The sequence below is a fragment of the Hordeum vulgare genome, chromosome 1H, assembly GCF_904849725.1.
Source record: "Hordeum vulgare subsp. vulgare chromosome 1H, MorexV3_pseudomolecules_assembly, whole genome shotgun sequence".
Taxonomy (NCBI): Eukaryota; Viridiplantae; Streptophyta; class Magnoliopsida; order Poales; family Poaceae; genus Hordeum; species Hordeum vulgare.
This window is the reverse complement of record NC_058518.1, coordinates 69183263-69191913: the sequence shown is the minus strand read 5'-3', so window position 1 is coordinate 69191913 and position 8651 is coordinate 69183263.

Here is an 8651-nt window from a genome sequence, read left to right as displayed (position 1 = left end):
AGGTTCTAGCGACCATTAGCAAGTTTTGAAAAAAGTAGACGAGGAGTGTCAAGAAAATAAGAGTGGAAGGCTAGAGCATAACCTTCAATTTCTTTGAAGTTTTAGGAGAATTGAGAAAATATGTAAGTTTTGTAAGTATTTTGAAGGGTCCGGAAAGCAGTTTTATCCTAACTAACGTCCATGCTAACTAAGGGCTTCCTACAGCCAGGATGGCTCTGATACTAGCTCTGTGGGGACCCCGACTTACGAGTCGAGATTGCAGTGCTCAGTGATCCCACAGATCAATGCTCACCGAACACAGATACCGAATAAAAGAGTCGTACATCCATACATATCGTTTGATACAATAAATGACCACTTCGGTCAAGTCTTACATACATAGGGCCTTAAAGGCCAAAGCACCAAACTAGACCAATAGCGGAATTATTGGTTGAAAGCGTGAACCCATGCCATCAGCCTTAACCTACAGGCATTTTGACTGGGAAGCGTCCTAGCTCGCAAGAGCGTCACCGAGTTAATCTTCACCATATCCTGTCTTTCACACCTGGTCAATGAAATAACCAGTGGCAAGCCAATGAGTACTTTGAATGTACTCGCAAACAGCCCATGATACGAACAATGAAAGTGAAGGATAACAGTATCATGCATATTTAGTGTAACTCATCTGGGTGGAGTGATCATGTATATGCAACAAGTTAAAGAACTACTCTTGAAGAACATGTTACAGGTATCGACATATCTGACAAGGGTTGAACACACCGGGTTCACCCTATATGCCAAGTCACCGAACTTGATCATATCAATTCCTCAAGTAACTCCGGTTATTAACACCATTCACCGAACTCACACACACACACTTGGTTTATGCGGAAACGCTGGACGTAGTTTAAGCAACACCACCCAACTGTCCTTGACCGTGGACACGACTATTCGAATAGTTTGACACTCTGCAGAGGTAGTACGCTGGACCCACGAGAAACGGGAAACTTCCGTGTCATCCACGACTCGCGGTATATCACATATACCCGAGGTAAGTACCCGATCATCATCTTTCCCCTGACGATACTAGACAAAGAGGTCCACTCGATTGGCACCCATCCCACATGTTGTACATCTTACGAGCACCGACTTTGGACAGTATGAACCATGTGGGGACCAACGGTGTGCCTGGAACTCATAACAATGGCATAGTCGTCCTACCTGGCACGACCCCATCACGAGAGTGACGACAATCACTCCCGCCACTAGTAATGTGGCTCTTTGCTAGTACTGACCAGAGTAGTCAACAAAGCCCCATCCCATAAAGGGGTAACGTGGTCTTACTGGTAAGGTTGGGACGGTCGACACATCATAAATCTAATCCCATTTCCGAAACCACACACGCAAAATACCCGGTGCACCACTTCTCCAAAAGTGGCCAGCAACTGATCATCACCCTCGGGCATTAGTGGCACCCGACGGGGTTTTCATAAACTCTTTATTTTATGACATCAACATTCTCATGATAATATGCTCTATCTTTACTTGTCAACATGGTATTAGCATGACCCTCAAGGGGTAGGGTCAAGCTCAACGCAATGAGCTATCTCTACTAGTCAACATGACAGTAGCATGATCCTCATAGATGGTAGGGTCAAGCTCATCATGTTTGTGCTTCGAGGAGCCATGCGTATAACATCATCATCATGCAAGTGCTTCGAAGAAGCCTTCGGTACCATCACCACAATGTTGAACCGGCATCGTGATCACATGCAATGGGAAAAATACCAACTATACTAGCATGCAACAATGTTTATGATCAAGTCATGGTCAAAGGGCTGCTTGCCTTGCTCACGTAAGTTCTCGGGGTCTTCGAGGTCTTCCGCTCCAACTCCGAATATTCCGTCTACCGTCAACTATCGTCGGAAACAACTATAGTAAGCCATATAGCAAGGAGAATAAACGTGTTCTATAAATAGAAGTTTTATTTTTCTTGGACCTCTCTGGTCATAAGAAAAATACCTGAAGCTTCTCACAGGAGATTTGAATCATCAAGGATTTTTGAATAGGTGGAAGGAGCAATAGGTGGCCATTGAATAAGCCAATAGAAATCATTCTGTTAAAAATGAGTGGAGGCACCCATTTAACAGAGAATGATTTTAGAAATACTTAGGAAGTGGTTTCACTGGATTTGGAGATGGTATGAATATTCTAGAGATTTTACAATGAGGAATAAATAGCAATAGGAGCTATTTATTTATTGGAACAGAAGTAAGTCACACAAAAATGTTGACTAGAGTCTCAAAAATAGAGACTGATTTTAGAAGGCTCTGGGAGTTTGAATCACTCCATTTGGAGTTTATTTGAATCCTCTAGGATTTTTGCAAGATGGAGTTTCCAATGTCCAGATTGAAATTTGAAAATAATACAACAGGAATAGTTCTTGGAAAAATGTGCAAAGCACATATATTGATAGGCCTTGATTTTTGGGACCTGCAGAAATTTGAATCAATATTTTTGGGGTTAGAATGAATTTATGGGAAATTTTAGAAGTTGCAGATAATTGAATAAAAGGAAAGTGGCCTCGAGGCTTGGCTATCCTGCGCACCAGGTGCTAGTTAGGCCTTCGGGCCGGCCCAGTGGTTCCCAGCTCCAGCAGAGGGCCACGCAAGTGGCGCATTCCCTGGAATGCGCTTCCTAAGCGGGTAAGCGCACCGGGAAGGCTCCGCCTCCACTTAAGGCGCTGGGCCCGGCTTGGCTGTCTTACAGGGAGGGCCCCCTGGTCAGGGCCTTCTCCTACCTCCTGCCCGCACGCAGGGGAGGCATGGAGAAAAGACCGGCCGAGGGAGGGGCTCCTCAGATGGCTCCGGCCACTCCCCGGCGGTGTCCCGCCACCGACGTGCTCGGGGGGTTAGTCGCACTCGTTCCCCTGCTCAGCGCCTACAGGGGACGGCTGCATGAGCGCCGGCGACGAGGCTACGGGTAGGCCGTCTACCCCCTGATTTCAGCACCAGCAGCGAAGGGGAAGACTAGGCGGTGTTGCGGTGGAGTTGCGGCGGCCTGGGGGTCTCTTGTAGGGGAGGAAGGAGGCGAGTGGAGGCCATGCGCATGCCAACCCGAGCGGAGGCCGGAGCTCCACCCTTCGGCCAACGGGAGAGGAGTGAGCCCGAGAGGAGAGGGCTCGAGTGGGAGTTCCTAGGAGGGAAGGAGGAGAGTCTGGGGGAGCCAGAGATGCTTGGGAGGCTCTAAGTGGGGGAGGAGGAGCCGAGAGAGCTCTAGAGCTCTCTGGAGCTCTCGGTGCATGGCCGCCACGCATGCCTGAGGGGTCTTGGAGGCTAGCTGATGGATGGAGATGCTTTGAATGGTCAACACGATGCTCTAAGACACGCTGGGACAACCTGCCTTGGCAAGAAACGGTTGGGAGGAGAGAAACTAGGTGCAGAGCACCCGATTTGCACGTCCGGGTGGTGGTCACCACGGCCAATCACGCCCACAGGTTTGCAATAACCAGCAAAAGCTGTCCGGGAGGTGGGGCATGCTATCTGGAAGGGTACTCTGGAATTTGGTGGCTTGTGGAGTTGATTTGAACTAGTTTTGACTGCTGCCAAGTTTCTAATAGCAAACTTAGAGCTGACAAAAATGGGTCTTAGGAGGGAAGCCTTGGGGAGAAATTATGTCTGGCAGTGTTAGGCATGGAAGGACTACCAGACTGCAAAGTTTCAGCTCAAGAAAGCAAGTGTAGCTAGTAGTTGCTATACAAAGTCATGATTGAGCCAGCAATCCATTTGTAGAAGTGCTGCTCATATTCTCCACATGAGCATTCCATATCTTTTCTCTAAATGAAGCCTTGGCATATAATAGATGCTCTGAAAAGAGTTGGGGGTGATAGCCTAAGCAGAATAATGGAAAGAAGGGTAAAACAGTGCTGCCAAGGGTGAAAATGAGAGAAACTTACAAAGGGTCCTTCCCCAATAATTGACCAGTGGCCATGGGAAAGTTACTGGAGGTAAAATATGACTATGTGAGGCTGTGGTAGAAAGTTGAGCTCAAGGAATAAAGTGGAAGGGGCAAAAGAAGCCAAATTAGTGAGTGCACAGAAGGTGTTTGATCTGTGGTTAGGCCATCAGAGGAATGCCAATGGCTATGAAACTTAGCAGGGTCAAATAATAGAGGAAAATAGGCTTGCACACCAAATTTGGGATTTTCTGGAGAAGTTTTTCAATATAGACTTGAAAAACCCTAGAAATGGGGAGAAATGGGTTTCTGCTTAGAACCCTATTCAAATGAATTCCCACAAATCCAATATTTGGCGTAGGGGCATTATTTGAGCATTAAGGCATGCACAAAAAGTTTGAGGTCAATTGGACAAACTTTATAATGTAAAGTTTGTCAAAGTGAGAAATCAACAGAGAGGGTTTTCAGGGTCTTAAGACAAGTTGCTCTATTTTCCTTGGTGTACCACTTGGTGTGGATGCCTCATTGGAGTACCGGAACGTGTCCACCAAATTTGAGCACAATTCGAGACACTTCACAATGTAGAGTTGCTCAAATTTGATTCTGGATAGATAGGGTTTTAGAGTGATTAGGGGAGTGAAATCAACTTGGATTGAAATTAAACTTGGCAGGATCATCAAGAATATCATAGATGACATGCTAGAATTTTACTGGAATTTATTGAGAATATTTCTATAAGAAATATTACAAAAGCTTGAAATAGGCAGGAATGGTTTTGGAGGGGTTTGCCCAATATTTTGAACATGACCATGTGTTTAAACTCATAAATATGGAATAAATATATCCAGTGAGTTTCCCTAAATTTTCTTAAATATTTTGAAAGCAATAAAAATAACTTTCCTTCATAGGAGACCATTTCTGGCCTCACAGAAGGGCTTTTAAATAAAATAATGAAATAACTTTTAAAATAATAATATGGTGGTTTTTGAAAGTCATTTTGATAATGGTTTTAAATAAAACAATTGGTGCAAAAGAAACTCCCTAATTTGAGGACTTGTAGTACAAACCTCATCTTAGGGGTTTGAAAGTTTAATTCAAATAAAAGCTTTTTGGTGAAAATATTATTTGGTTAAAATAGATATTTGTCCTAAACACATGGTATGATCATTAGGCAGGAGATCATGGAGTGAGGAGGTGATTAGGAGGATGGCAAGAATTAATGGGGATCAATCACATGCATTTAAACAAACAGGCAGACAATAGTCACTCCAAGCATCATAAGCATTCACAAAAATTTTAATTGGTCCTAAATTTTGAAATAATTTAATTAGTCAGGGAAGCCAAAAACAGGGTGTGACAGACCTTACCCTCTTAAGAAAATCTTGTCCCCGAGATTTCTGGGCTAGGGGTTGGTGAGATACATAATCTTGAGTTGGAGGTAGTCTTCATGTCCCCATGTTGTTGTCGTGGTCTTGAGGTGCTTGATGGTACAACTTCGAATGTTCACAAGTCCTCGACTGATCGTGAGCGGAATCTGGCAATAAGTTATGCTTGACCGAGGTCAAGGTCTTGGTGAGCTAAGTCTATGCAAGGTTCTGGCGTGCGAGTGTATTCCGAGGTCAGAATACGTGGCAAGATGGTGTGTCTGGGATCTGGTCCTGGGGTTTTGCATGCCGGTTAGTGACATCAAGATGTCTCGTGTTAGAACGCACTACCAAAGTCTTCGCATGGCTTCCTGCTTACGAGGAAGTCTTTGACTTCCTTTCAGCAGTCAAGCTATGGTTGCAAATAGTCTTCGTAGGCTTCTCGTGAAAGGGTCCGGTTGGGTCTCACCTACGAGTCTAAGCTCGGAAGCTCGGAGTCCAGAACAGGTCCTACCATCTTCCCAAACCATAATTCATACGGTGTCGTCTCAATGCATTTAGACGGTGCCCTATTTAAAGTGAATGCGACAGTCTCTAATGCATATCCCCGAAACGATAGCGGTAAATCATTAAGAGACATCATAGATCACACCATATCCAATAGAGTGCGATTACGACGTTCGGACACACCATTGCGTCGAGGTGTGCAAGGCAGTGTGAGTTGTGAAACAATTCCACATTTCCTTAAGTGCATGCCAAACTCGTGACTCAAATATTCTCCTCCATGATCAGATCGTAAGAACTTTATTTTCTTGTCACGTTGATTCTATACCTCACTTTGAAATTCCTTGAACTTTTCAAAGGGCTCAAACTAGTGTTTCATTAAGTAGACATATCCATATCTTCTTAAGTCATCAGTGAGGGTGAGAACATAACGGTAGCCACCGCGAGCCTCAATGCTCATTGGACCGCATACATTGGTATGTATTATTTCCAACAAGTTGGTTTCTCGCTGCATTGTTCCGGAGAATGGAGTATTAGTCATCTTGCCCATGAGGCATGGTTCACATGTATCAAATGATTCATAATCAAGAGACTCCAAAGGTCCATGTGCATGGAGTTTCTTCATGTGTTTGACACCAATATGACCAAGGCGGCAGTGCCACACGTATGTGGGACTATCATTATCAACCTTACATCGCTTGGTATACACACTATGAATATGTGTAACATCACGTTCGAGATTCAGTAAAAAAACCATTGACCGACGGGGCATGACCATAAAACCTATCTCTCTTATAAATAGAACAACCATTATTCTTGGATTTAAATGAGTAGCCATCTCACATCAAACGAGATCCAGATACAATGTTCATGCTCAAAGCTGGTACTAAATAACAATTATTGAGGTTTAAAACTAATCCCAAAGGTAGACATAGAGGTAGCGTGCCAACGGCTATCACATCGACCTCGGAACCATTCTCGACTCGCATCGTCACCTCGTCCTTCGCCAGTCTCTGCTTATTCTGCAGTTCCTGTTTTGAGTTGCAAATGTGAGCTACCACACCAGTATCAAATACCCAGGAGCTACTACGAGCGCTGGTAAGGTACACATCAATACATGTATATCATATATAGCTTTGACGTTCCCGACCTTCTTATCCGCTAAGTACTTGCGGCAATTCCGCTTCCAGTGACCGGTTCCTTTGCAATAATAGCACTCAGTCTCAGGCTTGGGTCCATTCTTGGGCTTCTTCCAGGCAACTGATATACCGGGCACGACAACTGCTTTCCCGTCCTTCTTGAATTTCTTCTTACCCTTGCCTTTCTTGAAACTAGTGGTCTTATTCACCATTAACACTTGATGTTCCTTTTTGATCTCCACTTCCGCTGATTTCAGCCTCGAATATAACTCTGGAATGGACTTCTCCATCCCTTGCATATTGTAGTTCATCACAAAGGTCTTGTAGCTAGGTGCGAGTGACTGGAGAATTCTGTCAATAACCGAGACATCCGGAAGATTAACTCCCAGATGAGACAAGCAATTGTGCAACCCAGACATTTTGAGTATGTGCTCGCTGATACAACTATTCTCATCCATCTTACAACGGAAAAACTTATCGGAGACTTCATATCTCTCGACCTGGGCATGAGCTTGGAAAACCATTCTCAGCTCTTGTAACATCTCATATGCTCTGTGTAGCTCAAAACACTTTTGGAGCCCCGGTTCTAAGCTGTAAAGCATGCCGCACTGAACCAGGGGTAATCATCACTACGCAACTGCCAGGCGTTCATAATGTCTTGAGTTGTTGGGAAAATGGGTGCATCATCTAGCGGTGCATCAAGGACATATGTTTTTTTGGAATCTATGAGGATGAAGCTCAAGTCACGAACCCAGTCCGTATAGTTGCTTCCATCGTCTTTTAGCTTGGTTTTCTCTAGGAATGCGTTGAAGTTGAGGGCAACATTAGCGTGGGCCATTGGATCTACAAGATAGATTGTAAAGACACTCTTTACACTAAGTTCATGACAATTAAGTTCATATAATCAAATTATTTAATGAACTACCACTCAGATAGATATCCCTCTAGTCATCTAAGTGATACATGATCCATATTGACTAGGCCGTGTCCGATCATCACGTGGGACGGACTAGTCATCAATGGTGAACATCTCCATGTTGATCGCATCTACTATACGACTCATGTTCGACCTTTCGGTCTCTCGTGTTCCGAGGCCATGTCTGTACATGCTTGGCTCGTCAAGTCAACCTAAGTGTTTCACGTGTGTAAATCTAGCTTACACCCGTTGTATGCGAATGTTATAATCTATCACACCCGACCATCATGTGGTGCTTCGAAACAACGATCCTTTGCAACAGTGCACACTTAGGGGGAACACATTTCTTCAAATTTTAGTGAGGGATCATCTTATTTATGCTACATTCGTTCTAAGCAAATCAGTTGTAGAAACATGATAAACATCACATGCAATTCATAAAGTGACATGATATGACCAATATTATCTTGCGCCTGAGATCTCCATCTTCAAGGCGCGACATGATCACCATCGTCACCGACATGTCACCATGATCCCCATCATAATGATCTCCATCATCGTGTCTTCATGAAGTTGTCTCGCCAACTACTACTTCTACTACTATGGCTAACGTTTAGCAATAAAGGAAAGTAATTACATGGTGTTTTTGATTGACACGCAGGTCATACAACAAATTAAGACAACTCATATGGCTCCTGCCGGTTGTCATACTAATCGACATGCAAGTTGTAATTCCCATTACAACAACATGATCAATCTCATACATCACATATATTTCATCACATCCTTTTGGCC